This window comes from Pelobates fuscus, chromosome 2 (assembly GCF_036172605.1).
Source record: "Pelobates fuscus isolate aPelFus1 chromosome 2, aPelFus1.pri, whole genome shotgun sequence".
Lineage (NCBI taxonomy): Eukaryota > Metazoa > Chordata > Amphibia > Anura > Pelobatidae > Pelobates > Pelobates fuscus.
In genome coordinates this window covers 119,560,054-119,568,074 of record NC_086318.1, presented here as the reverse complement: position 1 = coordinate 119,568,074, position 8,021 = coordinate 119,560,054, and positions in this window count along the sequence as shown.

Sequence of the window (8,021 nt, the reverse complement as noted above, 5' to 3'; positions counted from 1 at the left end):
CGAGTCAAGAATTGCATACAAAAGCATAGGTCAGGAGAAACCTATCTAACTTCACACCATACCTGAGTTACAAAAAGACGTTTAAACGGTTTGTTTATGTTGTTGCGATCCCTACTAGAAGACTGACACACGTACAACAATCGACAGGCCTAACCCTGACATGGACCGTACTTGACTGACACCACAGGCTCAACGGGACCCACTCTCGCATGACTGGTACACCTAAGACGGGGACATACCACAAACGCTTAATGGAGTGACTGCTACACTCTTACCACGACCATCCCCCCCCCCCCCCCCCCCCGCGACTCCCTAGGTTAGGAGTTTCGATCACGTGAGGCAGAGACCACACTCACGGCAGGAGGCTGCACTGGACAGCCCACACGCTTCAGAAGTCACTCACTAGTACACACCCATCAATATGCCCACGGGACACCATACCAACACATACAGGCACACCCTAGTGTCATAACCATGGAGGCACCACATACTCCATAACTACTTCACACACGGAACGCGGATACCAGCACCAATATACGACTCAAACACAAAAATAACACAGGTTAAGCGGTTAATGACCCGGATCCAAGTTATTGCTTGTATTTTATAAAATTATATAATTGGTGCAGTCTCACAAGATGCAAGATAAATATGTTGATGCTATATACTGGAAATTCTGACTTGCAATGTACTGTTTTACTGTCATGCAAAGCACTGCAAAAATAAAGAATTAAAAAAAAAAAAAATACAGCAGTGTGTGGACCATTTTTAGCCCAAGGCAGCTCATCTCATCAGGCCTTTTTTAATCGAATGTATCGCCCAGTGTCAGTCCCTTCGGGATCCATCCCTCATTCATCTTAATAAAGGTGAGGTAATCTAGACTTTTTTGACCTAGGCGACTTCTCTTCTCAGTGACAATACCTCCTGCTGCACTGAAGGTCCTTTCTGACAGGACACTTGAAGCGGGGCAGGCCAGAAGTTCTATCGCAAATTGGGATAGCTCAGGCCACAGGTCAAGCCTGCACACCCAGTAGTCAAGGGGTTCATCGCTCCTCAGAGTGTCGATATCTGCAGTTAAGGCGAGGTAGTCTGCTACCTGTCGGTCGAGTCGCTCTCTGAGGGTGGATCCCGAAGGGCTGTGGCGATGCGTAGGACTTAAAAAGGTCCGCATGTCCTCCATCAACAACACGTCTTTAAAGCGTCCTGTCCTTGCCGGCGTGGTCGTGGGAGGAGGAGGATGACTTCCACCTCTCCCCCTGTTAGATTCCCGTTGTGCTGTGACATCACCCTTATACGCTGTGTAAAGCATACTTTTTAATTTATTTTGCAAATGCTGCATCCTTTCCGACTTGTTGTAATTCGGTAACATTTCAGGCACTTTCTGCTTATACCGGGGGTCTAGTAGCGTGGACACCCAGTACAGGTCGTTCTCCTTCAGCCTTTTTATACGAGGGTCCCTCAACAGGCAGGACAGCATGAAAGAACCCATTTGCACAAGGTTGGATGCCGAGCTACTCATTTCCCGTTCCTCCTCCTCACTGATGTCATTGAAGGTATGTTCTTCCCCCCAGCCACGTACAACACCACGGGTACCAGATAGGTGACAACGAACACCCTGGGATGCCTGTTGTGTTTGGTCTTGCTCCGCCTCCTCCTCAAAGCCACATTCCTCCTCTGACTCCTCTTCCTCACAATCCTCTTCCAGTGTTGCCGCAGGTCCAGCAAGCGATGCTGATAAGGCTGTTTCTGGTGGTGATGGTGACCACAACTCTTCCTCTTCCTCTTCACGCTCATCTACGGCCTGATCCAGCACTCTTCGCAGGGCACGCTCCAGGAAGAAAACAAATGGTATGATGTCGCTGATGGTGCCTTCGGTGTGACTGACTAGGTTTGTCACCTCCTCAAAAGGACGCATGAGCCTACAGGCATTGCGCATGAGTGTCCAGTAACGTGGCAAAAAAATTCCCAGCTCCCCATAGGCTGTCCTAGCACCCCGGTCATACAAATATTCATTAACAGCTTTTTCTTGTTCGAGCAGGCGGTCGAACATTAGGAGTGTTGAATTCCAACGTGTAGGGCTGTCGCAAATCAAGCGCCTCACTGGCATGTTGTTTCGCCGCTGGATATCGGCAAAGTGAGCCATGGTCGTGTAGGAACGCCTGAAATGGCCACACACCTTCCTGGCCTGCTTCAGGACATCCTGTAAGCCTGTGTACTTATGCACAAAGCGTTGTACGATCAGATTACACACATGTGCCATGCACGGCACATGTGTCAACTTGCCCAACTTCAATGCCGCTATCAAATTTTTTCCGTTGTCACACTCCACTTTGCCGATATCCAGTTGCTGCGGGGTCAGCCACTTTTCCACCTGTGCGTTCAGGGCGGACAGGAGTGCTTGTCCGGTGTGACTCTCTGTTTTCAAGCAAGTCAAACCCAAGACGGCATGACACTGCCGTATCCGGGATGTGAAATAGTACCTGGGGAGCTGGGGGGGTGTCGTTGATGTGGAGCAAGACGCAGCAGCACAAGAGGACTCAGCCGAGGAGGTTATGTAAGAGGATGGAGTAGGAGGAGTAGAGGAGGTGGCAGCAGGACTGCCTGCAAGTCGTGGCGGTGTCACCAACTCCTCTGCAATGCCACGCATTCCATGCTTGTCAGCAGGTTTACCCAATGCGCAGTGTAGGTGATATACCTGCCCTGACCATGCTTTGCAGACCAGGTATCAGTGTTCAGATGGACTCTTGCCCCAACACTGTGTGCCAGACATGCCATTACTTCCTTTTGCACAATCGAGTACAGGTTGGGGATTGCCTTTTGTGAAAAGAAATTCCGCCGGGTACCTTCCACTGCGGTGTCCCAATAGCTACAAATTTTTTGAACGCCTCAGACTCCACCAGCTTGTATGGTAAAAGCTGGCGGGCTAATAGTTCGGACAAGCCAGCTGTCAGACGCTGGGCAAGGGGGTGACTTGGTGACATTGGCTTCTTACGCTCAAACATGTCCTTGACAGACACATGACTGTGCGCAGATGAGCGGGAACTGCTCAAGGCGGGAGACGGAGTGGCGGATGATTGAGAGGGGGCAAGGAGGACAGCAGTGGTTGACATGGCTGAAGATGCTGGACCAGGAGGAGGATGGCGGCTTAGAGTAGGCGTGTTGCTTGTACTCATGTGTTGATCCCATAGGTGTTTGTGATGTGAGATCATGTGCCTACGCAAAGCAGTTGTACCTAGGTGGGTGTTGGACCTCCCATGACTCAGTTTCCTTTGGCACAGGTTGCAAATGGCATCGCTGTTGTCAGAGGCAGACACACAAAAAAAATTCCACACTGCTGAGCTCTGCAATGACGGCATTCTGGTGGTGGACACAGCATGCGTTGATTGGCGTGCTGTTGGGCTGACCCCGGGTGCCGATGCATGCTGTCTGACTGTGCCACTAGCTCCTTGTGACGACCCCCCCCCTGCTTCCAACGCGTCTCCTCCTCCTCTCTGTCTCTCCATCTGAACTTTCGCCCTGTTCTTCTTCTTGCCGAGCGGGCACCCACGTGACATCCATGGACGCATCGTCATCATCAACCGCTTCACTTGTATCTGACAACTCAGAAAAGGAAGCAGCAGCGGGTACAACATCATCATCATCACACCGTACCTCCATGTGTTTAATGCTGCCTGCCTGAGACATATCCCTGTTATCTACATCCTCTGGCAATAATGGTTGCGCATCACTCATTTCTTCAAACGGATGTGTGAATAACTCTGACATACCAAGTAAAGCGGCTGTGGTGCTAGTTTTGGTGGTGGCGGCAGGCGGGTGAGTGGTATCTTGAGAGGTGCCTGAAGCTAAGCTGGAGGAGGATGGTGCGTCAAGGTTCCGAGCGGAGGCTATAGAAGATTGGGTGTCCTGTGTTAGCCAGTCAACTATGTCCTCAGAACTTTTCAAGTTCAGGGTACGTGGCTTCTGAAAACTGGGCATTATTCTAGGGCAAAAGGGAATCACAGCACCACGACCACGACGGCCCCTGTTGGGTGGCCTGCCTCTACCTGTCATTTTTTTTGGAATTAGTGGTACTATGCGTGCAAGCTACTGTGAGACCAGATATGAGTTGCAATGTGCACTGGCACCGGTCTGCAGAGCACACGCTGAAGGAAGGCCTGACACAGAACCTTTTTTCTTTGTAAAAGCACACTATAGAGACACCAGATATGAATGGCAACTGTCAAAGTACGCTGGCGCAGGTCTACAGAGCACACGCTGAAGGAGGCCTGACACCAATACGCTTGCAGACAACTAACTGCTCTTCTATTACAGTGAAAACATTTTTTTTTTTTTAATCTAAAGCCTAAGCTATTGTAAAACAGATATGAGTGGTGGCACTGGGCAAGAGGGCACAGTATATGCTGTGAGCCTGACACACAGGCTGGCAGGCAGGCAACTGCAACTACATTACACAGAAAAAAAAAAGCAGCCTGATGTTCTAGCCCTAAAAAGGGCTTTTTGGGGTGCTGTCCTTACAGCAGAGATCAGATGAGTCCTTCAGGATTGTAGTGGACACTGAATACCCTAGCCTAGCTATCAATTTCCCTATCTAATCAGCAGCAGCTAAACTTTCCCTCCTCTCACTAAGCATGCAGCTTCAGAATGAATCGCAAATGGGTGCTGGGAGGGAGGTTGGAGGGTGTGGAAGGGAGGGAGTGCTGCTGATTGGCTGGAATGTGTCTGCTGACCGAGAGGCACAGGGTCAAAGTTTGCTCAATGATGACGAATAGGGGGCGGATCGAACCGCGCATGTGTCCACCCGCCGCGGCGAACGCAAACACGCTAAGTTCGCCGGGAACTATTCGCCGGCGAACAGTTCGGTACATTACTACTTACAAGGAAAGGTTAAAGGATCTTAACATGTATAGCTTGGAGGAAAGATGAGACAGGGGGGATATGATAGAAACATTTAAATACACAAAGGGAATCAACACAGTAAAGGAGGAGACCATATTTCAAAGAAGAAAAACTACCACAACAAGAGGACATAGTCTTAAATTAGAGGGGCAACAATGTAAAAATAATATCAGGAAGTATTACTTTACTGAGAGGGTAGTGAATGCATGGAATAGCCTTCCAGTTGAAGTGGTAGATGTTAACACAGTAAAGGAGTTTAAGCATGATGCGTGGGATAGGCATAAGGCTATCCTAGCTATAAGATAAGGCCAGGGACTAATGAAAGTATTTTTAAAAATTGGGCAGACTAGATGGGCGGAATGCTTCTTATCTGCCGTCACATGTTTCTGTTTTTTTTTTTTTCGGTTTGAATGTAGGGTTGGTAATAAACTTTGGATCTGCAATTGTAGTGATTCATGGCATTGCTGCAATTTCATTAAAAATACATCACTTAAATATCATATTCTAATTTGTTCCCAATGAGGTCCCGTGGAATGTAACTTTTGGCATGTAGAAAACATTTCAATAATAAGAAGAGAAAGCTGAAAGAGAAGATGAAGAAGAAAATCTAGCATTCAAAAAATTTGCTTTACTTTAAACACAATTTGTTGCCTGGAAATGATCTTTACTTTGATTTACCCCTTAATGTTACATGAGATTGTAACATTGTTTTTGCAATTACAAAGGGCAAAACAGCAAATATGTTGCTGCTCACAGAGAGATAAAAAAACATGAAATTATCTTGTTTGAATAAGTAGTCTTTAACATATTCATTCATCCTTTGTACGAACAACTGTGTATGAGAACAAATTCAAATAGCACACTGATGGCAGTCTATTCATTTAAATGTCTAGGTATGTTGCTAGACCCCAATCTATCCTTTGGCCTTCACAATGAAAAAAATATCTTCAAAACTTTACCCAAAACTAGGTGCCCTGTACAGAAACAAATCCTGCCTAAGCCCTACAGTAAGGAAACAGATAGTGCAACAATTGCTAATGCCGGTCATTGATTATGGGGATGTAGTGTATGCACCCGCACCGCAAACCCACCTTAATAAACTTAATACATTATATAGTTCATTCTGACACTTTGTACTAGAATGTAATAACTTTGCCCACCACTGTGACATGTTAAAAGAGCTAAACTGGCTGTCGCTGGAATCCCAACGCACTCTTCATCTTTCCAGCCTCGTGCATAAGAGCATTTCTGGGGGAAAAAAAATTACACTTACTGCCCCCCATCTCCCTTATAACTTTGCTGCGGTTGAGGAAGCAAGCTGATCCCTGGTTGTCCAGTGGGCTATTTAAGTGGTCTGTACACCTGCAGATTACAGCTCTGTCCCTCTTGCAGAGCACTGCTACAAGATTTCATGGCAACATTCTAACAATATCAGAGCTTGCAAAAAGACAGAGGCAATACCTCCAATGTATGCCTTTGGCACTATCTGGTGAAGTTACGGTGCTATATATGAGACCTGGCTATTTCAGTTTTTACAATTAAAATGTTGATAGGTGAATTTGATGGGCCTATTCTGCATTTTAGGGAATTGTAGCAGCTTGCAAGTTCAATCTACCCCACAAATGCATACCGTTTGAGAAAGAAGACACCATGGGGTCTATGTTATATTTTGTGCCTTATTATACAGCCATTTTAGCACCAATATATTATTATTGGGGCACTATTTCACATGCACATTGCAATTTAGCTGTTTTTAGTTTGTATACTTGATATGCGCTACTGTAATAACAAAATCCACAAATTGTGCTTTGCATACCCTTGTCCAGCTTTTGTAAAAATACAGGACTGAATTTATAACCTACCATGTGCAGTTTATCCAAAAAAAATGGCAAACTGGAGATGGGTCTATGTTGCATTTTGGGGCACTTAAGCACTCATATATTTAAATTATGACATAAATACATACTATTTGCAAAAGTGGGCACCATTGGGACTCTCACAAGATATATTTTGAGTTCTTGTTGAAGTGCCATTTTTTCCCCATTTTTTTCCAAAGTTTCTGTTCTTAATTTCTATTTTTACATTTTTATATACCTACTGCATTTTTACCACTTAATTTTTTTATATCGCATATGTCCTACAGTAATAACATTACTTTAACTGAACTCAACAACATCTTCTGAGTACAACAATGCCCCCAATGTATAGTTTTGCAAAGTAACAATCTTAATCCCAATTCAGCAGAAAAATTCCCTTGCTGACACTAATCCTAACCCTAATCCTAACCCAAACCCTAATCTGAAACCAATCCCAATCCTAAAAGTAAATATAATCTCAATCCTAAACACAAACCTAATTATAAACCTAGTAGTTATTCTAAACATTATACCTTATTTTTGTTATACTCTCCTTCCTTTATTTTCTCTTTTGGTTTAATTTTACAAACCAGTAGCAAGACTTAAATAGCAATACCCACACTATTGGACCTAGATGGGCACTGGTCCACTTGTTTGGTTATTTTGAAATATCAGTTCGGTTGCAATAACTATTCTTATTTTTAATATTTGGTTCTTAGTGGCGACAAAATAAGATGCATGCAATCTATTGCCGTTCTTCCCTACAAGAAGCTTATATAAACTGTGCATTTTGTATATAATCAATGCTCAAAAAATGGTTTGGTCGTTACCTTTTGCGCCAACAGGTTTACAGATTTCTTTCTGATGAGGATTGTCAAGTTTTCTCTACATAAAAATAAATGAAAAATGACTTAAGACTGGGGAATGAGACTCAGAGATGCTGCTACAGAAAATTATTTCCATTACTTTTCACTTCAATGATGTATTTGTACATGCCGCTAATGCTCTAGTAAACCTCGTACTCTAGTTCTTGAACTAATGTGAATAGAAGCTGCAGGCATGCTTGTTGTCTTTCCAGATGCATCACTTTTGGCATCCAATTTGCTGCTTACAGCAAGCACAAAGGACAGTTTCTAAATAAATAGTGGAGTTGAAAGCAACAGATGAGAAACTTTAGGAAATACTTCATGTGAAGCATTCATCAGCTGAGAGTGGCTATAGAAATTATAAATAGCACTACTAGAATCACAGACCTAAAATACATAGACA